Source organism: Oncorhynchus tshawytscha, linkage group LG04, assembly GCF_018296145.1.
Source record: "Oncorhynchus tshawytscha isolate Ot180627B linkage group LG04, Otsh_v2.0, whole genome shotgun sequence".
Lineage (NCBI taxonomy): Eukaryota > Metazoa > Chordata > Actinopteri > Salmoniformes > Salmonidae > Oncorhynchus > Oncorhynchus tshawytscha.
Window position 1 is genome coordinate 51,777,205 of NC_056432.1, and position 26,816 is coordinate 51,804,020.

The window sequence follows — 26,816 nt, forward strand, 5'->3', positions numbered from 1 at the left end:
AACATGTGCTTCACAAGTCACATAAAGAATTGCATGCACTCACTCTGTGTGCAATAATAGTGTTCAACATGATTTTTGAATGACTACCTCCTCTCTGTATCCTACACATTCAAAAGTGTGGTCCCTCAGTTGAGCAGTACATTTCAAACACAGATTTAACCACAAATTACAGGGAGGTGTTCTAATGCTTTGCAAAGAAGGGCACTTACTGGTAGATGGGTTAAAAAAAAAGCAGACATTGAATATCCCTTTGAGCATGGTAAAGTTATTAATTACACTTTTAATGGTGTATCAATACACCCAGTCACCACAAAGATATAGGCATCCTTCCTAACTCAGTTGAAGGAAACTGCTCAGGGATTTCACCATGAGGCCATGGTGACTTTAAAACTGTTAGAGTTTAACCTTAATTGACAGAGTGAAAAGAAGGAAGCTTGTACAGAATAAAACTATTCCAAAACATGCATCCTGTTTGCAACAAGGCACTAAAGTAATACTGCAAAAAAATGTGGCAAAGCAATTCACTTTTTGTCCTAAATACAAAGTGTTATGTTTGGGGCAAATCCATTACAACACATTATTGAGCTCCACTTTCCATATTTTCAAGCATAGTGGTGGCTGCATCATGTTATGAGTATGCTTGTAATCAGTAAGGACTGGGGAGTTTTTCAGGTTAGAAAAATAATTGTAATGAAGCTAAGCACAGGCAAAATCCGAGAGGAAAACCTGTATCAGCCTGCTTTCCACCAGACACTGGGATCAATTCACCTTTCAGAAGGGCAACCTAAAACACAAGGCCAATTTTACACTGGAATTACTTAACAAGAAGACAATGAGACAAGTTCCTGAGTGGCTACGTTGCAGTTTTGACTTAAATTTACTTGAAAATCTATGGCAAGACCTGAAAATGGTTGTCTAGCAATGATTGAAAAAGCAATTTGACCAAGCTTGAAGAATTTAGAAAAGAATAATTAGCAAATGTTGCACAATCCAGGTGTGGAAAGCGACTTACCCAGAAAGACTCATTGCCAAAGATGCTTATTCTGCCCTTGAGTTGCGTTCCCATGCAAAACTAGACAGATAGCTAACAACTAAGTCTTCAATAAAACTCCCAAGGCGTGACTTTTCTTGAATGAATATATTGAAAACGTTTATGTTGTGAAACTGCAAAATACAGAAAAGAATATACTTTAGTATTCAATTCACACCGACATACTGTAGCTGTACATTAAACATTCGAAGTTGCATAAATACAAAGCACGTGCTAAGGTACCAAGCATCTGGCATGATGCCAAACCATATAGCTAATTGTTACTCATATGGTAATTGGCTCCTTTCATTACTCTAATAATGTACAACCATTTATGTAGAATAACAAAGCATATTACACTAGGAACAGTAACAAAACTACAGTATTGTATATTTTACAATTCGTTTGCATGACGCATGAGCAAAGTAATACAGCTAACGACATACATTTAAAGGCATTGCAATTTGTGAGTAAATGCAACCAATATTGATATGTAAGCAACTCTATCAATAACAAGATTATCATCATTAGCTAAATGCTTGAATCGAACTTACAAACAAATATGTTTCCAAAGCTGAAACGTGACAAGAAATAACTACATTGAAAGACCTGCACCGTAGCGTTGTTTGTAGCTGCTTCTATGCGTGCAAAACAAATTCTGTACTTCCTGTTAGCGTCTTCTTTCTAAGTACCAGAAAGCGCCACTAGGGGGCAAATAACACCATTGAACACAATGAAAATCCAATTTAACCATTGTAATAAAATAATCTGTTACCTTCTAACAGGATGGCAGCACAATGCTTCTACAAAGTATTGCCTCCATCTGCTTCTCCTCCTCCATCTTGCAATGAAGTAGACGGAGAACAGCGAAAAGACTGTTCCAATCAGCACTGGTTCCATGTCACAAGTCGTGGAAGTTGAAGGCAGCGGCATGCTGCTAAGCAGACGGAAGTGACTGCGAAAGGTTCGGAGCAGATTGACATAAGGAATAGCTTCACTGCACTGGTGCCTGATCAACCTGCACCTTTGTCATGAGAATTTTCAATCCCAGTAATGATAATTCAACAATCCTTTAATCTTTGACCAATTTCCAGAGGTTTGTAAGACCCTGGGTTCAATAATAATCGGGCAAAGTCTCAGATTTTGCAAAAGGTTCGTACAGTTTATTCACGAGAGCTCTAAAGTACCCAGTCCTTTTATAATACACTCACATTCCGATCTTTCGGCTACTCAAACAACTCAAACAGCCAGTATTTTTTTCACATTATAGAGAAAGAACCATCAATCTTGTCACATTCTTCAAGGCTTTCACTTCCCCTCCCCCGTTGGGGCCCTCTTGGTTTCGAATGTTTTTCTATAATCTGTTTTACAACTTCACTCTGCCTACATCCCTACTAAAGAACATAATGCCCTGGTATTATGACTCTAACAGATCTACACACATCCTCAGATTTATCTTCTTATGATTCTCAAACATTTCACACTGTTATACAATTTCAGAGTGGAACACTTTATCCATTATCTCAAAACATACAAATTATTCAAACATACAAATTATTCAAATGATACATCGATAAGCTGCTCCCAAACATTTCAAACCAGCATCAGAAAATGTAGTCTTTCATAGTTCATGCGGGATTCAATTACATTATGTGGGAGTAACATTTAGTGACAATTTTGATACCTTCTGGAAACAAAGCTTGTTTTATAAGAGGGATGGGATCCACCCAAATCATTTGGGTTCCTGGACCCTTTCACAGCGTTATAAGGCTGCGTTGAGACAATGACTTATCAATGACCCAAGCCCAGCTCAGTTAATCCCTATCATTGTGTTGCTGAGTTGTCATAATGCTTCAGCAAATGTACGTTATCCCAGGGGCATTGGAAAACACAATGTAAGTAACCTAATGTATGTCCTTCTAACTGCTCTGAATGCCTCTGCTGATCCCACAGCTATTTTATGCAGTAATCAAGTGCCTATGAGCTGTTAGCACTGAGGCAGTGGGCCATAGTAGGAAGTCCAGCTCACCCTGCACTAACATAAATCGCATTAGCATGTCTACTTCTGCTATGCTTCCCAGTAAAGCAACGAAAACAATCAAGCATCCCAGAAAAGTGCTAAAAATAGCCCATGTTAACATATGTAGCCTAAGAAACAAGGTTCATTAAGTCAATAACTTGCTAGTAACAGATGACATTCATATTCTGACAATCTCTGAAACTCACTTCGATGATACCTTTGATGATACAGTGGTATAAATGCATGGTTATAACATCTACAGAAAATACAAGAATTCCAATGGCGGTCTATATTCAGAACCACATTCCTGTAAAGCTTAGAGAGGGTCTCATGATAAATACTGTTGAAGTAATATGGCTACAGATTCATCTGCCTCACCTAAAGCCCATTTTTGTGGGAAACTACTATAGACCAAGTACTAACAGTCAGTATCTAGATAATATGTGTGAAATGCTTGATCATGTATGTGATATAAACAGAGATGTATATATTCTGGGTGATTTCAATATTGACTGGCTTTCATCAAGCTTCCCATCCAAGAAAAGCTTCATACTGTAACCGGAGGCTGCAACCTGGTTCATGTTATCAGTCAACCTAGCAGGGTATATACAAACAGCACAGGAATGAAATCATGAACATGTATTGATCACATCTTTACTAATGCTGAAGAAATTTGCTTTAAAGCAGTATCCAAATCCATCGGATGTAGTGATCACAATGTAGTAGACATATCTAGGAAAACCAAAGTTCCAAAGGCTGGGCCTAATATAGTGTATAAGAGGTCATACAATATGTTTTGTAGTGATTCTTATGTTGATGATGTAAAAAGTATTAGCTGGTCTGTGGTGTGTAATGAGGCGCAGCCAGACGCTGTACTTGACGCTTTTATGAACATTCTTATTCCTGTTACTAATTAGCATGCACCCATTAAGAAAATGACTGGCAAAACGGTTAAATCACCTTGGATTGATGAGGATTTGAAAAATGGTATGGTTAAGAGCGATGAGGCTAAAGGTATGGCAAACACAACTGATTGGCAAAAGTATTGCAAATTGAGAAATCAAATGACTAAACTGAATAAAATGTGAAATAAACTATGAAACAAAGGTGATGGACAAAGAATGATAGTCAAATGTTTTGGAGCACCTTAAATTCAACTTTAGGCAAAAGGGCAAACTCAGCTCCTTCATTCATTGAATCAGATGGCTCATTAATCACAAAACCCACTAATATTGCCAACTACTTTCATGTTTTTTTTTCATTAGCAAACTTAGGCATGACATTGCAGCATCAAATGCTAACACTACACAGCCAAGTATAACTGACCAAATCATGAAAGAGAAGCTTTATCATTTTGAATTTCATAAAGTAAGTGTGGAAGAGGTGAAAAAAATGATCTTTGTCTTTCAACAGTGACATGCCACCCGAGTCTGACAACTTCGATTGAAAATTACTGAAAATAATAGTGGACAATATTGCCATATTTTCAGTTGAACCCTACTAGAAAGTGTGTGCCCTCAGACCTGGAGGGAAGCAAAAGTCATTCCGCTACCTAAGAATAGTAAAGCCCCCTTTAGTGGCTCAAATATCAGAGGAGTCAGCCTCAAATCAAATCAAATTGTATTTGTCACATGCGCTGAATGCAACCTTACAGTGAAATGCTTACTTACAAGCCCTTAACTATCAACACAGTTTTAAGAAAATCCCCCAAAATGTAAGAGATAAGAATAACAAATCATTAAAGAGCAGCAGTAAATAACAATATACAGGGGTTGCCGGTACAGAGTCAAATGTCAATGTGCAGGGGGCACCGGTGTCGAGGTAATTGAGGTATTTATGTACATGTAGGTAGAGTTATTAAAGTGGCTATGCATAGATAATTACAACATAAAGGAGCGTCGCACACTCTAGGAGCTCAGATGGAAAAATATGATTGTACGCTATCCATTTATGTTTTTTGTATGCTATTTTAATATATGAGAATGAACCAATGATATCAGGCCACACCCGGCCATGAATACAGACACCTGTGTGTCTTTTGACACTACATAAATGAGTCATCCTGCAGTGTTTGTCATTATACCCTGATGAAGACAGCTTGTCTGTCGAAACGTTGGACATAAATATTTTTGCATCCTTTATTTTTTAAGTGTTCCACCCCGCTACCCAGCACCTCGACTAAACAGGTGTGCGTTTCTTTTGCCTCTAGATTATGAATAGATAATAGCAGAGAGTGGCAGCAGTGGGGGGTGGGGGTTGGGAGGGGGGCAATGCAAATAGTCTGAGTAGCCATTTGATTAGCTGTTCATGAGTCTTATGGCTTGGCAGTAGAAGCCTGTTGCCAACCCTTAGAAAACGTTTGGAAAAAAAGTGTGTTTCACCAGATACAATGCTATTTTACAGTAAACAAATTGATAACAGAACTTCAACACGCATATAGGGAAGGACATTCAACAAGCACAAATGACTAATGATTGGCTGAGAGAAATTGATGATTTAAAGATTGTGGGGGCTGTTTTGTTAGACATTAGTGCAGCTTTTGACATTATCAATCATAGTCTGCTGCTGGAAAAACGTATGTGTTATGGCTTTACACTCCCCGCTGTATTGTGGATAAAGAGTTACCTGTCTAGCAGAACACAGAGGGTGTTCTTTAATGGAAGCCTCTCCAACATAATCCAGGTAGAATCAGGAATTCCCCAGGACAGCTGTCTAGGCCCCTTTACTAACGACATATCACTGGCTTTGAGTAAAGCCAGAGTGTCTATGTATGTGAATGACTTAACACCATACACGTCAGCTACTACAGAGACTGAAATGACTGCAACACTTAACAAAGAGCTGCAGTTAGTTTTAGAATGGGTGGCAAGGAATAAGTTAGTTCTAAATATTTCTAAAACTAAAAGCAGTGTATTCGGGACAAAACATTCACTAAACCCTAAACCTCAACTAAATATTGTGATGAATAATGTGGAAATTCAGCATGTTGAGATGACTAAACTGCTTGGAGTAACCCTGGATTGTAAATTGTCATGGTCAAAACATATTGATACAACAGTAGCTAAGATGGGGAGAAGTCTGTCCATAATAAAGCACTGCTCTGCCTTCTTAACAACACCATCAACAAGGCAGGTCCTACAGGTCCTAGTTTTGTCGCACCTGGACTACTGTTCAGTCGTGTGGTCAGGTGCCACAAAGAGGGACTTTGGAATGTTGCAATTGGCTCAGAACAAGGCAGCATGGCTGGCCCATGGATGTACACAGAGAGCTAACATTATTATGCATGTCAATTTCTCCTGGCTCAAAGTGGAGGACAGATTGACTTAATCACTACTTGTATTTGTGAGAGGTATTGACTTGTTGAATGTACCGAGCTGTCTGTTTTAAACTACTGGCACAAAGCTTGGACACCAATGCATAGCCCACAAGACATGCCACCAGAGGGCACTTCATATTCCCCAAGTCCAGAACAGATTATGGACAGTACTACATAGAGCCATGACTACATGGACCTCTATTCCACATCAAATAACTGATGCAAGCAGTAGAATCAGATTTAAAAAACAGATAAAAACACAACTTGTGGAACAGCGGGGACTGTGAAGAGACACAAACACAGACACAGACACATGCATACACAGACACGATAACATACGCACTATACACACACGTGCGCATGGATTTTGTGTTGTAGATATGTAGTATAGTAGTAGTGGCCTGAAGGCACACACATAATGTGTTTTGAAATATGTTATGTGTTTAAAATTGTATAACTGCCTTAATTTTGCTGGACCCAGGGAGAATAGCTGTTGCCTTGGAAGTAGCTAATGGGGATCCATAATAAATACAATACAATACTCAGGGGTGTGAATACTTATCTAAATGAGATATTTCTGTATTTAATTTTCAATAAATTTGCAAACATTCCTAAAACATGTTTTCACTTTGTCATGATGGGGTATTTTGTGTACAGTCGTGGCCAAAGTTTTGAAAATGACACAAATAGTAATTTTCATAGTCTCAGTTTGTATGATGGCAATTTGCATATACTCCAGAATGGTATGAAGAGTGATCAGATAAATTGCAATTAATTGCAAAGTTCCTCTTTGCCATGCAAATGAGCTGAATCCCCCCCAAATATTTCCACTGCATTTCAGCCCTGCCACAAAAGGACCAGCTGACATCATGTCAGTGATTCTCTCGTTAACACAGGTGTGAGTGTTGACGAGGACAAGGCTGGAGATCACTCTGTCATGCTGATTGAGTTTGAATAACAGACTGGAAGCTTCAAAAGGAGGGTGGTGCTTGGAATCATTGTTCTTCCTCTGTCAATCATGGTTACATGCAAGGAAACACATGCCGTCATCATTGCTTTGCACAAAAAGGGCTTCACAGGCAAGGATATTGCTGCCAGTAAGATTGTACCTAAATCAACCATTTGTCGGAACATCAAGAACTTCAAGGAGAGCGGTTCAATTGTTGTGAAGAAGGCTTCAGGGCGCCCTGAAGCCATGGCCAGGAAACTCCCCAGACCTTAATCTCATTGAGAACTTGTGGTCAATCCTCAAGAGGCGGGTGGACAAACAAAAACCCACAATTTCTGACAAACTCCAAGCATTGATTCTGCAAGAATGGGCTGCCATCAGTCAGGATGTGGCCCAGAAGTTAATTGACAGCATGCCAGGGTGGATTGCAGAGGTCTTGAAAAAGAAGGGTCAACACTGCAAATATGGACTCTTTTTATCAACTTCATGTAATTGTCAATAAAAGCCTTTGACACTTATGAAATGCTTGTAATGATACTTCAGTATTCCATAGTAACATCTGACAAAAATATCTACAGACACTGAATGTCACGACTTCCTCCGAAGTTGGTCCTTCTCCTTGTTCGGGCAACATTCGGCGGTCGACGTCACCGGTCTTCTAGCCATCGCCGATCCACCTTTCATTTTCCATTTATTTGGTCTTGTCTTCCCACACACCTGGTTTCAATTCCATCAATTCCATATTGTGTATTTAACCCTCTGTCCCCCGGATGTCCTTGTCCGGTATTGTTTATTGTAAGTGCTTGTGCACGTTATGTCTGGTGTGCGTCGGGTTATGTACCCATTTATTGATTGTTCTGTTTTCTGGTGGGTTTTTATTATTAAACTGCGCCGTTGGAAACTGCGTCTGACTTCTCTGCCGCCAGTACGCACCCCTTGCACTGAAGCAGCAAACTTTGTGGAAATGAATATTTGTGTCATTCTCAACTTTTGGCCACGACTGTAGATGGGTAAGAGAAAAAAACAGATTTATTTCATTATGAATTCAGGCTGTAACACAACGAAATGTGGAATAAATCAAGGTGTATGAATACTTTCTGAAGGCACTGCAAATTTTACTAAATAATTCACTGAAAATGTATAGTATATTTTCCCAAATGTGACCAGAGGACAATATTCAGGAAGTATTTCAAAACCCACACAAAGAAGGCTATTTGAATGACAATGAATCTTACTTATGTAAAAATGCAAGCAACTATTCATAGACTTTCAAAATGTAGATAACCTGTCTCAGCAAGATTTAGTACAGACCAGGTTTGAGCTGCCTACTTTGACAGCAATTCGGTGAAAAGAGAAAATACAAAACACAATTTTAAAAAGTACACAATTACCCAATAGGACAAATGTATATTTCGCACTGTCATGGTACTTCTGGAAGCACAGCCCCATCCTGCAAAGTTGCACAGAACACACAGAGCATCCAAAGGAAGTTTCAACATTTCCCAGTCTTTGCCCTGCGTCCACTCTGGATGCACGCCACACATCCTCTCTTGCGCCCTTCAAACTTCACCAGGGAGTGGCCTGCTTTCAAATTATGAGTAACAGCTCCGTCCACACCCCCCTGGTGCCACACGATTGGCTCCCCGTTTCCTTCCACTGTAGCCATTACAAAGTGAATGCACATGCTGCATTTTTAATGCCTTCAGCGACCAGCACCTGCAGTTTCTGGGAAGGGGCCTTTGCAGGGTCCCCGACGCTGGTCTACTGACACCACCCTCAGGGTACTATACTTACACTATATATACAAAAGTATGTTAACACCCCTTCAGCCACACCCGTTGCTGACAGATGTATACAATCAAGCACACAGCCATGCAATCTCCATAGACAAACATTGGCAGTAGAATGACCTTACTGAAGTGCTCAGTTACTTTCAACATGGCACCATTATAGGATGCCACCTTTCCAACAAGTCAGTTTGTCAAATTTCTTGCCAGCTAGATCTGCCCCGGTCAACTGTAAGTGCTGTTATTGTGAAGTGGAAACGTCTAGAAGCAACAACGGCTCAGATGCAAAATGATATGCCACACAAGCTCCCAGAATGGGATCGTCGAGTGCTATAGTGCATAGAAATCATCTGTCCTCAGTTGCAACACTCACTACCGAGTTCCAAACTGCCTCTGGAAGCAACGTCAGCACAAGAACTGATCGTTAGGAGCAAAATGAAATGGGTTTCCATGGCCAAGCAGCCGCACACCATGCGCAATGCCAAGCGTCGGCTGTAGTGGTGTAAAGCATTGGACTCTGGAGCAGTGGAAACACATTCTCTGGAGTAGTGGAAACACATTCTCTAGAGTGATGAATCACGCTTTACCATCTGGCAGTCCGACAGACGAATCTGGGTTTAGCTGATGCCAGAAGAACCCTACCTGCCCCAATGCATAGTGCCAACTGTAAAGTTTGGTGGAGGAGGAATAATGGTCTGGGGCTGTTTTACATGGTTCGGTCTAGGCCCCTTAGTTTCAGTGAAGGGAAATCTTCTAGACAATTCTGTGCTTGCTCTGATCTTTATACGGCAATTCCAAAGTTATGAATCTCAAATAGGCCGAGAGGGAAATCACCCTCACATACACTCAGCAGAGGACACAAGGTTGTGGGCTAACACAGTGGGCTAACACAGTGGTCTAACACAGTGGGCTAACACAGTGGGCTAACACAGTGGGCTAACACAGTCTTGTGGTTGAAACCCAAGTCAGTCATATATGTCAGTATTCTGTAAGTACCCTTTGCATTTGATCACTTTAAAGGGTCAGTTCACATCTTAAACTTTCACTTAGGTCAATATGAGTCCATATTCCACACCATCTGTTGAATAAATACTGCATGCTATACTGAACAAAAATATAAACACAACATGCAACAATTTCAAAGATTACAGTTAATATAACGAAATCAGTCAATTGAAATATATTAATTATGCCCTAATCTATGGATTTCACATGACTGTGCAGGGGGGCAGCAATGTTTTGGCCCATAGGCCCAGCCACTTGGCAGCCAGGCCCACCCACTGGGGAGCCAGGCCCAGCCAATCAGAATGAGTTTTTCCCCACAAAAAGGCTTTATTACAGAGAGAAATATACCTCCCATCCCCCACCACCTCTCCTCAGATGATCCCACAGGTGAAGAAGCCGGATGTGGAGGTCCTGTGCTGGCGTGGTTAAACGTGGTCTGCGGTTGTGAGGCCTGTTGGACGTACTGCCAAATTCTCTAAAACAATGTTGGAGGCAGCTTATGGTAGAGAAATTAATATTACATTCTTTAGGAACAGTTCTGGTGGACATTCCTGCAGTCAGCATGCCAATTGCACTGCTCTCTCAAAACATGAGACATCTGTGGCATTGTGTTGTGCGACAAAACTGCACATTTTAAATTGGCCTTTTATTGTCCCTAGCACAAGGTGAACCTGTGTAATGATTATGCTGTTTAATCAGCTTCTTGATATACCACACCTGTCAGGTGGATGGATTATCTTGGCAAATGAGAAATGCACACTGACAGGGAGAAATATACATTTGTGCACAAAATATGATCGAAATAAGCTTTTTGTGCGCATTTTGGGGAATTATTTATTTCAGCTAATGAAACATGGGACCAACACTTTACATATTGTTTTTATATTTATGTTCAGTATTACAAGCATTAGAAGAAATCTGCAGGCTTAAATCCCACATAAATAGGACAGGTTAGCACTATCTAATTCATTTCAGTATTTCCAAGAGTCGTCGAACTCCTTTCATACCGAAAAGACACCTGATGCTGCACATTCCTCTGGCAAAGAGTTATATCAGGCAGCATTAAAAATTACTTTATGCTTGGAAAGCGATTGGTCATTCAGATACTAAAGATCAAAGAAGTCCTTTGAAGAATGAAATTAGGCAATTTGTTCTGACAGGCATCTGGTAATACAAAAAGTGATTATGTAATATCAACACAATTAAGCAATAAGGCATGAGTACCCAGGGATTATCGTGTGATAACTCCCGACTAAGGCTGTTCTTAGGCCCAAGGCGAAGCCAAGGGCTTGGAAACAACCCTTAGGAAGGAGTTATCATATCAAACGTGAATTCTCAGGTGCAAGGGCCTTATTTTTCTTATAAAACATTTGCCAACATATACAAAAATAAGATGAATGACATGTTTTTACACACAGACGTATGTATATACACACACACACACACACACACACACACACACACACACACACACACTGAGACACTGACCTTTGTGAAAGGCCTTGAATTACAGGAGTGAAGGGGAAAATGAGTGGAAAGTTCAGATGGTCGTGTGTGTGTGTGTGTTGTTGGAATCAAAGTAGGAGTCTTGTCCTTGAGTGCTTTGTTGTGTTCTGGTGAAGCTGCTGTCGTTATGTAGCGTAGTTATGACTGAGTTTCATGTCAGTGCAAGCCTTAGCACAAAGAGGAGAATGAACGTCCTCATCCAACCCTCCCTCCCTGATGCTGGAAGCCCATCCAGGCTGTTAAAGTTGTATGCACACATACATATAGTAAACACACACACACTCTCTCCCACACTTCACCTCCATTGAATCTGCTCATATTTGCTCACAGATTCGTCTGCCCATCACATCCATCCATTACATCCAATGCCTATACTAGGCCCTCTCTCCTCCTATCCCAGAATAATCCACTAGTCCTGCTCTGATGGGCATACACAGGTACATACAGCCCAGCCCACAGTGCCCACATCATCAAGACGCCAACTTTGATGTTTGTTCAAGCGTGTCACATCAAAAAGGCTCCCCTGCTGGGATTACTGGAGTAAGACGATTAAGGTAATTGGGGGTTGCAGAGGTGGAACAAAAGGTTTCCCGTTCTAAGGTTTCCTGTCAAAGAGACGGATGAAGTATTCTACGGGGGAGAACAGTACAGTATGTCTCTGAGAACACTGAAGTACTGCACAGTGGGTTTCAAGACATACACACAAAGTCAGTGCTCTGGGTCATTGGTGGGTTAGGGTTTTGAGGTTGTTGTCGTACATTTATGTTCGGGGTTATGTGAATCAGCTGTTTATTCACAAACTGGGATTGGTGTTGGGATTATTTTTGATCTTTTCCTCAGGGAGCTTGTTTGGACACGTACAGTACCAGTCAAAAGTTTGGACACACCAACTCATTCCAGGGTTTTTCTTAACATTGAAGACATCACAATTATGAAATAACACATATGGAATTATGTAGTAACCAAAAAAGTGTTAAACAAATCAAAATATATTTTATATTTGAGATTCTTCAAAGTACCCACCCTTTGCCCTGATGACAGGGGTGGGGGGGTATACAGATGAAAGCCCTATTTGGTAAAAGACCAAGTCCATATTATGGCAAGAACAGCTCAAATAAGCAAAGAGAAATGAAAGTCCATCATTATTATGTTAAGACACGAAGGTCAGTCAATCCAGAAAATGTCAATAACTTAGAAAGTGTCTTCAATTGCAGTCAAAAACCATCAAGCACTATAATGAAACTGGCGCTCATGAGGACCACCACAGGAAAAGTAGACCCAGAGTTACCTCTGCGGCAGAGGATAAGTTCATTATAGTTACCAGCCTCAGGAATTGCAGCCCAAATAAATGCTTCAGAGTTCAAGTAACAGACCCATCTCAACATCAACTGTTCAAAGAACACTGCGTTAATCAGGCCTTCATGGCAATCGAATTGCTGCAAAGAAACCACTACTAAAGGACACCAATAATAAGAAGAGACTTGCTTGGGGCAAGAAACACGAGCAATGGACATTAGACTGGTGGAAATCTGTCCTTTGGTCTGATGAGTCCAAGTGTGAGATTTTTGGTTCCAACCGCCGTGTCTTTGTGAGACGCAGAGTAGATGAACTGATCATCTCCGCATATGTGGTTCCCACCGTGAAGCATGGAGGAGGGGGTGTGATGGTGCTTTGTTGATGACACTGTCAGTGATCTATTTAGAATTCAAGGCACACTTAACCAGCATGGCTACCACAGCATTCTGCAGTGATACGCCATCCTATCTGGTTTGCGCTTAGTTGGACTATCAAAAGCATTCCAGGTGAAGCTGATTGAGAGGATGTCAAGAGTGTGCAAAGCTGTCATCAAGGCAAAGAGTGATTACTTTGAAAAATCTAAAATATATTTAGATTTTTGTTTTGTTTTTTTGGTTACTACATGATTCTATATATGTTATTTCATAGTTTTGATGTCTTCACTATTATTCTACAATGTAGAACATTTCAAAAAAGAAAGACAAACCCTTGAATGAGTAGGTGTGTCCAAAATTGTGACTGGTACTGATGCGTTATTATGTGCTCTGTGTTTGTGAGTGAGTAAATACTAGATCCTGATTCATGCGTGTATGTTTTTACAGGCTGGAGCTGAAGCTACGTTGGGTGTGTAAGGGGTCTACTGAGTAGCACAGAGGCAGAAGCATAAAGGTAAGACTGGGATGCTAATACATCACTCTGCTTTTCAACAGGTCTAAAGAACATACACAGCTTACTACAAATAAGTAGTGAGTGTGTGATTGGGCACATGGTCATATTTGGTTCAGAGAGATAGGGAGAAGGAGGAGGGGAGAGACACTCCTGAAAACCACTTTGTGCTACCGTTTAGTTTTTTTGAATGACCGGCTGCCTCCTTTTTGATTCCCTCAGGTGTGTGTGTGTGTGTGCCGTGTGTGGACTCACGTGTGTGCCTTCCACGTGTGTTTGCTCCCGGTGTGTTCAGTCAAGTATGAAATTACTCTTTTAGTTACAATCTATTTGAACTTTATTGACCGTTCCATTGAACTAGTCTGAAATCAATCATTCTAAAAATCATTACCCATAAACATGTTCGGTTAAGCTGATTGATGGTTTATTTTAATGCTTGCCGTTTCATTCCACACTTACTGTATGATCAATCTCATTATTGAGCTCCGTATATTTTCTTCTCCTTGCTAGCACACTCGAATAAAAAGCTTAGTTGTGTGTGTGTGTGTGTGTGTGTGTGTGTGTGTGTGTGTGTGTGTGTGTGTGTGTGTGTGTGTGTGTGTGTGTGTGTGTGTGTGTGTGTGTGTGTGTGTGTGTGTGTGTGTGTGTGTGTGTTTGTGTGTGTGTGTGTGTGTGTTTTTGTGTGTGTGTGTGTGTGTGTGTGCGTGCGTGTGTGTGTTTGTGTGTACACATCAGCGCTACAGTAATCTCATTCCCAGACACTTCGCCCAAATGTGCAGAAGGTCTATTGGAGCACAGCATCAAACTTTGCATTCGTTAGGATACAACCTAACGTAGCAGGCATAAAAGAAACGCCTGAAACTAGATCCCCCACATTCTGGTCTTGACGAGAACCCTAGGGGCGGTTCTCCTCTGCACTGTTCAACCAATCCACTAAATGTGGAAGAGGAGTTAAGACGGAGTGTCGCCTTGTTGACTCCCGAAAGCGGAAGTCACGACCGAGGCGCTCTCTTCCATTTCCCCTGAAAACCGGAACGTCAAGGTTGTTGATGACCCCACTAAGGCAAGGATACAAGGCGCGTTACTCAATGGCTTAATCTGCCAACCAATCACCTCCCACAACACCTACCCCCCCCACGTGTCTAGGGCACCTCTTACGTTCAGCAGCAGCAGCTGAGCTGTCTCGATACTGAAATGACTTGGCGCAGAACAGGCAGTTGCTGCTTCATTAAAACGTGTTAATTGTGATAATGATGTTACTACTGTAGCTAGCTAACTAGCTAGCTAGGTCATTGGGGAACATGTCATTCAGTGTTGCACTAGCTGCTTAGCTTCTCTTTCGTTTTACATCAAGTGGCTGGGTCAGTCATTGCTTCGTCCTACAACGAGCCATTGTTTACAGACAGATGGCTCATTGTTGAAACTTCCGTATCCTGGTGTCCTTGATCAACCAAATCTAAACTATTCGGTATCACCAAAATAACATTTCCAGTCAACAGAGGCATGTCCAATATCTCTAGGAACAATAATTGTGCTTGAATTTGTGTTTCGCTATCTAATAAACATGAAAAAACACGTTTTTATGCACAATCTCCCGTTTTCTGAGTAAGCTACCGCGTCATCTTCTACAGGTGGAAAATGGGAGACCATGGATGTAAAACGTGTTTTAGACACTTATTTGCATAGTGAAGGACACATTCAATCTGACAAATCCTAAGTATTTTTGTTATTGCTAGGTAACACGCAGAGATTGTCGGGAAGAAGTTGCCCAAGTTACGGATTTGCTCAAATTAAATACAATTCTCCAATAAAACTCTGAATAAAATTCTATGGTCCCTCCCACTAAGGCCAATTTAGAATGGTTGATGTCTCAGGCTTATATGTGCTGTGCGCAATAACCTGGAAACGAGGTTAATGCTACAGTACCTCTCTGTTATCATACAAACAGAAGCTCAGTCTGTTGCTATGATGCATCTAGCTCCATGCTTGGACGAGCACACTGGCTACATTCAATTCAAACTATTACGAGTGCAGTTCAGATGCTAGGAGGCATCCACCTTGTTTGGCTCATCCCTAATTCAGCCATTTCATCAGATGTGAGTTGAAGCTACTGTACCTTTCTGTTGTGATCTAAATAAGGTGCATTTCACTATTAGAACATTAGGTTAGTGCTCCCAATGTTGGTGGTAAGAGTTGAAGGAAGGTTTGACAAATGTATTTTTTTTCCTCTGAGGCCTTGACACCTTTTAGAGTCTCTTTCACTCAGCTAGATATTCACATCCTTGTTACCGCTACGCTTATAATAAGTGCACCAACACTTTATTCACATTCTGATTAGCTATACTGTATGTTTGTAATATACGAAGCAATAGATTTAATGACCCACCTGTCAAAGCTTTTCCTAGCATTTGATGGTAATTGTGTCCATGTTAGTGTTTGTGCGTGCGTGGCTGTGTACATATTATTATGCCTATAGGTGTGTATTTGTATACAGTATGTGTACATGCATGTGTGAGTGAGCCCGTGTGTGTGTGTGTGTGTGTGTGTGTGTGTGTGTGTGTGTGTGTGTGTGTGTGTGTGTGTGTGTGTGTGTGTGTGTGTGTGTGTGTGTGTGTGTGTGTGTGTGTGTGTGAACATGCCGTCTGGTGTCTATCCTCTAGTGTGCCCGTTATCAGTTTTACATCTACATACCGTACAGATGTAGGATCTTCATTTGAGCCTGTTTGCTACGTCATGAATATAATCCTGCAGCAACAGGGAATGTGAATTATTATATAGGTTTGTAATTAATGGACATTTTTGTAGGGGTTGATACATTTTTTTGTGAGGGAGTTTTTCAGTGGAAAATTCAAACTTCAGAAGCCTTTTTAAACAGCACGTTTTAAAGGAATGTTCTCCTGCAACAGGGTGGTCAAATGAAGATCCTACATGTGTAGCATTGGTGATGGTGTGGTTCGTTAGCTCATTTCATTCACACATACTAATCGTATACGGTAAAAGGGACAACAGAAGGTCATCATTTGCATTCTCTGGGCTTGAGTATCATCACAGCAGAGATTATTTAAACCAGATGAAGCGCTATTCAGCTGTGGTATCTTGCTATTCATGTGACGTGGGTTTGGAGTGTGTGTGTCTGATTGTGTGTGATTGTGTGTGTGTGTGTGTGTGTGCGTGCGTGCGTGCGTGTGTGCGAGCATGAATGTGTGTACTTTTGTGTGTTGTGAAGGAAATGTCTTTTTTTTATCAAGAAACAGTCTTGAAAATATTCATCTTGTCTTTAGTGTCATAAACAATCCTTGGTTCCTGCCTGTGCCTCGTAAAGATATAAGAGGGGACCGTCATGACCTCATCGTTAGGACCATCTGTCAGAACGACCAGAATAATGTTCTTTAAGTTAAGATAGGAGACGGTGCCAGACACATGCCGGAACCAACCCTTTGAGCTATGCCTATGTGACGTGTCTGTAACCACTATATAAGGGAACTAATGGGACTGCCCCATTAGAGCTGCGTAAGGAGGAATTCTGAAGGAGGAATTGCAGAAACTCAGCAACCCATTAATTACACAAGCAAACATCAGACAGGCAAATAAACACATTAACATCAACTTGTCATGGTTCCACCTGTCACCAGACGGGGGGAATCATCCTAGAGACAATTATGACACTCAAGTGTGTTCTATTACTCATTGTGATTTCCCCTTTAAAAGAGGTGTGTTTTTTGTATCTCTTTGCAGAAGCTTGAATTGTTTACCGTTTCCTGAGTGAGTTTTCGAGACATATTGTTCTGTTTTTTTTTTTTTTTAATTGTACTGTGATCCTGCGGCTACTGTTTTCGTTTGTCCTTAACCACTGATTCCTTGTCTGGGTCTCTTCTCTGCACCTGGGTCGCACCTCACCACGTCACACAACTACGTTGAGTAATAGGCACTAGAACTGTCCTATTAAGACTGTGTCAGTGGACTGTGTACCAGTGGTACTTGGGGGGAAAAAAGGATTCCCTATGACCCATATGACAGATAGCCCTGCCATCTTTAGTCACTTCTGCTACAGTAGACTCTCTCCATCTCACAGTCTAGGCCACAGTAAGCTTTGTGTCCACATCATTTCACCCTGCTTTGCTGTGTAGAAATATTGACTGTTAGCTTTTTCTCCTTATTCCTCTTGCGAGGGGCTAATGAGGCATTTTACCTGCCTGATGTCAGTGGCTCTCAGTGGCTTTCTGATAGGATCAGTTGAGCGTTTAAGAATTTGCAAGTTGTCTTTTCATTAGGAAGCTCAAACATCAACAGTCTGTATAGAAAACCAACTGAAGCCATTGACAATGTGGTCTGCCTCACAAAAAATATTTGTAGGGGTAACACTTCCCCCGGGATGAGACAGAGCAGGAGAAACACAACAGTAGTATGATACAGCAATAGCTGTGCCGAGTTAGTTTAGCCTCTCTGTCTCTCTCGGGACGATTAGGCTATATAGAAACTAATCCCTCTCTCCAATTCCCCGGAAAAATAAAGGAAAGAAAGAAAAATCGAAAGCCGTGCAGCTCTCTCTAACCTGAGAGGAAGTTTTCTGGTCGGGGAGTTACCGTGGAAACGGAAAGGGAAGGTAACCAGAACCCCCTCCAGAGGGATTAGAGAGGGGATGGAGAGAGAGAGAAAGACACAGAGACAGAGAATGAATGAATGAATGAATGAATGAATGAATGAATGATATTTTACAGAAGGGATGAGGAAAGACAGATGAGATTGAGGAGGAAACAGAACAGAAGCAGAGAGAGTGAAAGAAAGGTCAATAAATCTTGTCTTTGAGCCCTCTTGGGAGATCCTTCTTCTCTGATACCCATCACGGAACACATTATATTAGCCATGTTTCACCCCTGGTGTGTATTGAAGAGGGAGATCGAGCATCGAGAATGCACCTCCTTGTCCAAACAGCTAGGCTGCCCACAACAGCTGAAACAGAATAGTACCTAGCCAATTGCTTTGCCCTAGTTTTATCAGGCCCGCAATCTGGAGGCCACGCAATGCAAGCCTGTGTACGTGGCCGAGACTGCCAAATATCAGCGCCACCAGCTTGGACCTACACCCGAGGCAGTCCAAGGATACCACGAGGGGCTGGTATTTAAGCAGCTTCTCGACAAAGGCCTGTTCCATGTTGCCGTCAAATGAGCAGCCCCCTTCCAAAATGAGCACCTCCCCCTGGCCTCCCCCCACAACAACAATATCGTATTTGGCACACAGAAAAACATATAATCAACATCAAACCAGCTTTCCCTTACAAGATAATGTTTATCCATGTGTGATGTTGGTGAAAATACATGTCAGCATGTCAGATTGCCTTTCAGGCCTCTTAGGAGATCCTTCCTCTCTGATACCCACCATGTAACACATTACGTTTGTCATGTATCACCCTTGGGGGGTGTGTGTGTGTGTGTATGTGTGTGTGTGTGTGTGTGTGTGTGTGTGTGTGTGTGTGTGTGTGTGTGTGTGTGTGTGTGTGTGTGTGTGTGTGTGTGTGTGTGTGCGTGTGCGTGCGTGCGTGCGTGCGTGCGTGTGTGTGTGATTGAACTGATGGTAATTTGTCCTATGCTGTTTATTCTGTAATTCTCTCTGTGATAAGCTGTAAACCTCACACACACACATACCGCTCCCTTAATAGACACTGCCATCAAAAACAACACCCACTAAAGACTCTATGAATGCCTATAAACAAATCTCATAGCCAGTGAGTGGCAGTACTGCTGGCTGACTATAAAGGAAGGTACACATAGAGAGAGAGCGTGTGTGTGTGTGATGGGAGAGTGTTGAGGAGTTCAGCAGACACTGTGGAGGCAAGACAACAGATGCTTTTTATGAGGATGTTTCATTCTCTATTGGGCTCTCATCTGACCTAGCTTTACTATATATACAAAAGTATGTGGACACCGGTCAACTAGAGCTGACCCGGTCAACTGTAAGTGCTGTTATTGGAAAGTGGAAATGTCTAGGAGCATCATCTCAGCCTCAAAGTGGTTGGCCACACAAGCTTACAGAACGGGACCACCGAGTGCTGAAGCACATAGCCCGTAGAAATTGTCTGTCCTCGGTTGCAACACTCACTACCGAGTTCCAAACTGCCTCTGTCCGCATAATAACTGTTCGTCGGGAGCTTCATGAAATGGGTTTTCATGGCCGAGCAGCTGCACACAAGCCTAAGATCATCATGCGCAATGCCAAGCATTGGCTGGAGTGGTGTAAAGCTCGTCGCCTTCGGACTCTGGAGTAGTGGAAACACATTCTCTGGAGTGATGAATCATGCTTCATATGGCAGTCCAACGGACAAATCTGGGTTTGGTGGATGCCAGGACATTGCTACCCTGCCCCAATGAATAGTGACAACTGCACATGTTGGTGCAGGAGGAATAATGGTCTGGGGCTGTTTTTCATGGTTTGGGCTAGGCCTCTTAGTTCCAGTGAAGGGAAATTTTCACGCTAGGGCATACAATGTCATTCTAGACGATACTGTGCTTCGAACTTTGTGGCAACAGTTTGGGGAAGGCTCTTTCCTGTTTCAACATGACAATTCCTCCGTGCAAAAAGCGAGGTCCATACAGAAATGGTTTGTCACGATCGGTGTGGAAGAACTTGACCGGCCTGCACAAAGACCTGGCCTCAACCCCATCGAACTCCTTTGGGATGAATTGGAACACCAACTGAGAGCCAAGCCTAATCGCCCAACATCATTGCCGACCTCACTAATGCTGTTGTTGCTGAACGGAAGCAAGTTCCCCAGCAATGTTCCAACATCTAGTCAAAACAATTCCCAGAAGAGTATAGGCTGCTATATCAGCAAAAGGGGGGACCAACTCCATATTAATGCCCATGATTTTGGAATGAGATGTTCGATGAGCAGTGTCCACATACTTTTGATCATGTAGTGCATCTTAAAGGACAGTTTGGTTACTTTATAGCCAGTTATTATGCTGCTAGAAAATATGCACTACTGTAAGATTTGATATTTTATCATTTTTATTAGTCATACTGCACAGTTTTTCGTTTTTGTCATTTTGAAGCTTCTGTATTGCCTTCTTCTATTGCATACTATGATTTCAAGGGTGCATTTCATCTCCCATGATGCAATGCCCCGCATAGTTAGCCTGCAGTTAGCTTACTTAGCTGGCTATCAAGCCCAGACTAAGCTTAGTTTAAATATAGTGCTTATTATGTCATACATTTTGAGTGCATTTCACAACAGTCCAAACAAAATGTAGGCCTGTTAGAAGAACACAACATTTATTATGACATTTACAGGCAAATTATTGCGGAATCCTAGTCTCTCAGCCTATATCTTTGTGGCTAACGTTAGCAAAGCTAGCTAGCGAAGTACTGTAGCTAAACCTGCTGCATCGGAAATAAAGACAAATACAGCCTCAGCGACTGTCCATTCAACCATCCAACAGCACTGGATGCCTATTGTAACTAATACAAAGTATTACATTTACAAGTAATTCAATACAAAATGTAGGCTCTTTGGAAAGTGCACAAAGGCTGCTGGAGCTGCATCTTTGTTGTATCACATTCGTGGAAATGGAGATCTTTCTCAGGGCATATCTGGCGGTTTTACCGAGCAGAAGCGACTTCGTAGTATGTTAGGCGAAGTGGATGAACGCACTAATTGTAAGTCACTCTGGATAAGAGCATCTGCTAAATGTCTAAAGTGTTAAAAAATCTGTGTGTGTGAAGTCAGTGCGTTGTAATCAACTTGCTCTGCAGTTTTGTTTGAAGGGTAATAGTACAAAGGAGAGAGTTTTGTCAAGAACATTTCTCCACCCAATGATGACAGTTAGCCAATATGTCATTTTTATTGAATCTGTGGAAGCATTTTTACCCCTGCTCATGTATTGGCTAGCTGTCTCTTGATCATTGCTCTGCTCCAATCTTTTCACAAACTCTGCATTGTTTTGTGTGTGTGTGTGTGTGTGTGTGTGTGTACGTTCCCTGCGTGTGTGTTTACATGTCTACACATGTCTGTATAGAGTAGCTGGTGGATTGCTTTATTGTGGCATTTACTGGGATGACAGGGCCGCTAAGGTGAACCGTTATTAGAGTGTGAGTGGCATTCTCTTGTTCTGTAATAAAAAGTCTGCAACAATAACAGAGGATGGACCTGCTACAACTCCAATAGCAATTCCCATCCTTGAGTTGGGGAGCAGCTCTCACTCTCTCTATCTCTCTCTCTCTATCTCTCTCTATCTCTCTCTATCAGTATTCTTATCTGCTCCCACCCGTTCCTCTACACTCGACATCCCCCTTTAAACTCCGCTCCCTATCTCCAATCGATTACCTCCACATCCTTTCTCCATTTCCCACTACCATTATCCAATTTATCCTGTGCGTGAGATGGGACTTACTTGGGGTATAAAGATGCATCCCACTTCCCCTCTCAGTCCCTCTGCCCTTTCTATCCCCTGTCACTTTCCCTTTCTGCCCCCTCCTCCCCTCTACCCACTCCTTCTTCATCGGTCTCCTTCCCTCTCCCTCTCCCTCTCCCTCTCTCTCCTCAGTTCCTTCCCCATCTCTGTCCCTCTCTCCCTACTGTTTGCCCCTGTATGTCCAGTGTGGCCTTCTAGCGTCTGTGTGGAGTTTTATTGGAGGTGGATTAAACGGATGGAGCTGTAATGAGATGCCTCATTTACTGCATGAGTATGAATCTCCATCTGCCCATGCTTTTCTGAGGACCAACGCACACATGCACATGCACTCGCGCACACACAAACACTCACGGAGCAGGTGTGCATAGGGGGCTCCTTGTGGAGTCATTCTAATCGAGTCAGCTGCCTATATCTCTTTGTCTACACATGGAGTGAGAGAGGAACTGGAGAGGTAGAATAGAGGGAGTGCGAGAGAGAGGAGAGAGAGAATGAGAGTGGGATAAAAGTGAGAAGAAAGTTATTAATGTCAAACAGATAGTGTCCGAATACCCATTCAAGCGTACTACATACAGTTGAAGTCAGAAGTTCACATGCACCTTAGCCAAATACATTTAAACTAGTTTTTCCACAAATCCTGACATTTAATCCAAGTAACCATTCCCTGTCTAAGGTTAGTTAGGATCACCACTTTATTTTAAGAAAGTGAAATGTCAGAATAATAGTAGAGAGAATGATTTATTCCAGCTTTTATTTCTTTCATTACATTCCCAGTGGGTCAGAAGTTTACATACACTCAGTTAGTATTTAGTAGCATTGCCTTTATATTGTTTTGCAGCAACTTTGGAAGTATGCTTGGGGTCGTTGTCCATTTGGAAAACCCATTTAACATCCTGACTGGTGTCTTGAGATGTTGTTTCTATATATCCACGTAATTTTCCATCCTCATGATGCCATCTATTTTGTGAAGTGCACCAGTCCCTCCTGCAGTAAAGCACCTCCACAACATAATGCTGCCACCCCCGTGCTTCACGGTGGGATGGTGTTCTTCGGCTTGCAAGCCTCCCCCTTTTTCCTCCAAACATAACGATGGTCATAATGGCCAAACAGTTCTATTTTTGTTTCATCAGACCAGAGGACATTTCTCCAAAAAGTACAATCTTTGTCCCCATGTGCAGTTGCAAACCGTAGTCTGGCTTTTTTTATGGCAGTTTTGGAGCAGTGGCTTCTTTCTTGTTGCGCGGCCTTTCGGGTTATGTCGATATAGGACTGTGGATATAGATACTTTTGTACCTGTTTCCTCCAGCATCTTCACAAGGTCCTTTGCTGTTGTTCTGTGATTGATTTGCGCTTTTCACACCAAAGTACGTTCATCTGTAGGAGACAGAACGCATATCCTTCCTGAGCGGTATGATGGCTGCGTGGTTCCATGGTGTTTATACTTGCATACTATTGTTTGTACAGATGAACGTGGTACCTTCAGGCATTTGGAAATTGCTCCCAAGGATGAACCTTGGCTGATTTCGTTTGATTTTCCCATGATGTCAAGCAAAGAGGCACTGAGTTTGAAGGTAAGCCTTGAAATACATCCACAGGTACACCTCCAATTGACTCAAATTATGTCAATTAGCCTATCAGAAGTTTCTAAAGCCATGACATCATTTTCTGGAATTTTCCAATCTGTTTGAAGGCACAGTCAATTTAGTGCATGTAAACTTCTGACCCACTGGAATTGTGATACAGTGAATTATAAGTGAAATAATCTGCCTGTAAACAATTGCTGGAAAAATCACTTGTGTCATGCACAAAGTAGATGTCCTAACCGACTTGCCAAACTATAGTTTGTGAACAAGTCATTTGTGGAGTTGTGACTCCAACCTAAGAGTATGTAAACTTCCGACTTCAACTGTGCTTAAACTGCATATACTGTATGCACTCATCGTTACATACTATTTAGCATGTACTGTTCAGTATGCAGTATGCAGTATGCTACGGCCGCAACGCAGTAACGGTTCCTGACTGGCTGAGTAGGTGGGGCGGGGCCGTGTGTGTGTGTGTGTGTGTGTGTGTGTTTTTCCAAATTAAACAGACATGCATTTCATTTAACTAGTCTGATGATAGCTCATTTCCAATTTCAATCATTTTTCTAAACTCTGAATTGTATAGGAATGGATGTATAAGCCTACTTAGGCTGGTTGGAGGCAGACTATTACATTTGACCTACACCGTAACCCACAAAGCCCATATATCCTTTCAAAAAGGGACTGAAGACAGAAACAGATCATTTGGTTCCATTTCAACATATTTATTAGTGAAACCCAAGTGCCGTAACATATATCAATGAATATCACCAAAACATTTCCATTTTTCAAATCAAAAGGCTATTGCACAGAAAAACGTGGACAGTCAGGCGCATCAGCAAATACCGAACCGCTGGACAGCAACATAATTAACTAAAGCACTGATCATTGGGAATGAGATCAGAATGACTGTTAAGACTTGATCCATTAATTAAATAGGTAGCCTAGCGTACAAAACTAAAACAATCCCTGTGTTCAAATCAAACTGATTTGAACACATGACGTCATGACGAGCACATGACGTCAATATTAACATGACGTCAATAACGCAGCCACATCCCGAGTCCCCGGTGCCCGACACATTCAGAAATCAAATGATGGTTTAGTATTTAGTTGAAAGGGTCTGATGAAGGCCAAGGTAACAAAAAACTGAAATCCACTTTAGGTTAAAAAAAAAAAAAAAATTTGAAAGACTTCTGTTTTTAGGAAAAGAAAAACTACGTAGCCTATATTTGAACACCACCACATAACCTTCGCTATTCAGCAACTTTACAATTAAGTCACTTAGTTTTGTTGTTTGGCTACTTGAAGAGAACTAGGGTCCATCACTCGCAGCCCACATCTTCCAATGCATTGTGGGAAAGTGTGCATCGAATTCTACTACACGAAGAGCCGATATGAGCATAACATCCTGGCATTTAATCCCACGTACTTTAAAACCTTCTATTTTCGCATGCTGAGAATGCTTCATGTGCAGTTGAGTTGTTTTCCGTTATTCGTTTATCTCGGTTATCCCCATATCTAATTGATCAGCTGTTGTCATAGCCAAAATGAGTACGACATCCGGGCATGTAAAATAATACTAGACTTTCGAAATGTCGCATAATATCTACAGTACTAGATTTTTACCCCAAAGTCAGGTGACCCCAACCCCCCCCACACACTTTTCCATTCCATTCCCTCCACTTCACCCAGTGCCACTTTTGCTGATTGTGTTGCGATGGGATGATTAGTCCCCCCCCATGTCATGGTGGGGTTGGCTTAGTTGACACGTACTGCCTCGGACTGCTCTCCTCCTCCACTTCCCTTTGTCTCATTTTTCTCTCTATTAACAGCATCGCGTTTCCTTCACACTCCTGGGTGCCAGTATGTGATACATTATAGATGTGTGTGTCTGGCGTGTGACGTTTGTGTCTGGTATGTGTGAGAAAGAGCTCTTTGATCTGGAGAGCTTGTCTTGAAGTGTGAGAACACACACACACACACACACACACACACACACCAGTGTTAAAGATGGCCATTAGAAGAGCCACTCTGCCACCTGGAGACTCATCAAGTATTGACCATCTGTCTGGAACTGCGGCTCGAACGGAACACACACTTCTCACTCATACACACACACACACACACAAACATATACACACACACGCAAACACACACACCAGTCGAGTGTAGCGGAGGGCACCATGATAAGGGCAGCAGAGCAGCAGGGAGTCCGACCATGGAACACTGCTCATGGGCTTCTGGGAACTTTGTCTCAGAGAGAGGAAGACAGAGAAAGAAAAAGAGTAATAGAGAGAGGTAGAAAGAGAGAGGGAAAGAGAAAGTGATACAGGGATTGGCATTTGTCCAGTCCTCCAGCTGTCCCGGAGGCATCCCATCACTCTCCGGTGCCTCCCTCTTGACCCGTGTGGGCGATCAGTAGCCCTCTGGAACAGACTCACAGCATAATCATATCTCTTACCATGTTTATAGTAAGGAATAGGATAGATAAACAAAACAAACCCTAATTTTGTTTATTTGGTCATGGAATATATACACGGAGTATACCTAACATTAGGAGCACCTTCCTAATATTAAGTTGCACCCCCCTCCTTTCCCCCTTTTGGCCCTCAGAACAGCCTCAATTTCCGGGGCATGGACTCTACAGACACACGCATACACACGCACATGATAACACACGCAGTATACACACACGTACACACAGATTTTGTGTTGTAGGTATGTGGCGGTAGTGTAGTGGCCTGAGGGCTCACACGTAATTTGTTATGAAATCTGTTGTGTAATGTCATGTTGTTAGTTGTACATAACTGCCTTCATTTTGGGAACCCGTGTTCGAGACTGAATCAACGTACTCCCCGCTGTACTTTACTATACTCACACACACGTAAAATGTATGCACGCACACAGATGCCTACTGTACACGTATACTCACACACACGTAAAATGTATGCACGCACACAGATGCCTACTGTACACGTATACTCACACACACGTAAAATGTATGCATGCACACAGATGCCTACTGTACACGCAT

General features: G+C 42.0%; 1 protein-coding gene across 3 annotated transcripts in view; it reads left to right on the forward strand.

The window, feature by feature from the left end:
• The window catches only part of LOC112248969 (LARGE xylosyl- and glucuronyltransferase 2-like), a 188,344-nt gene that overhangs the window by 95,957 nt on the left and 65,571 nt on the right, over window positions 1–26,816 (forward strand). For all 3 annotated transcript variants that reach the window (XM_042320854.1, XM_042320855.1, XM_042320852.1), the window contains one exon: window positions 13,731–13,797. The gene's annotated coding sequence lies outside the window, so the exon portion shown is untranslated. The remainder of the gene's footprint in view (window positions 1–13,730; window positions 13,798–26,816) is intronic.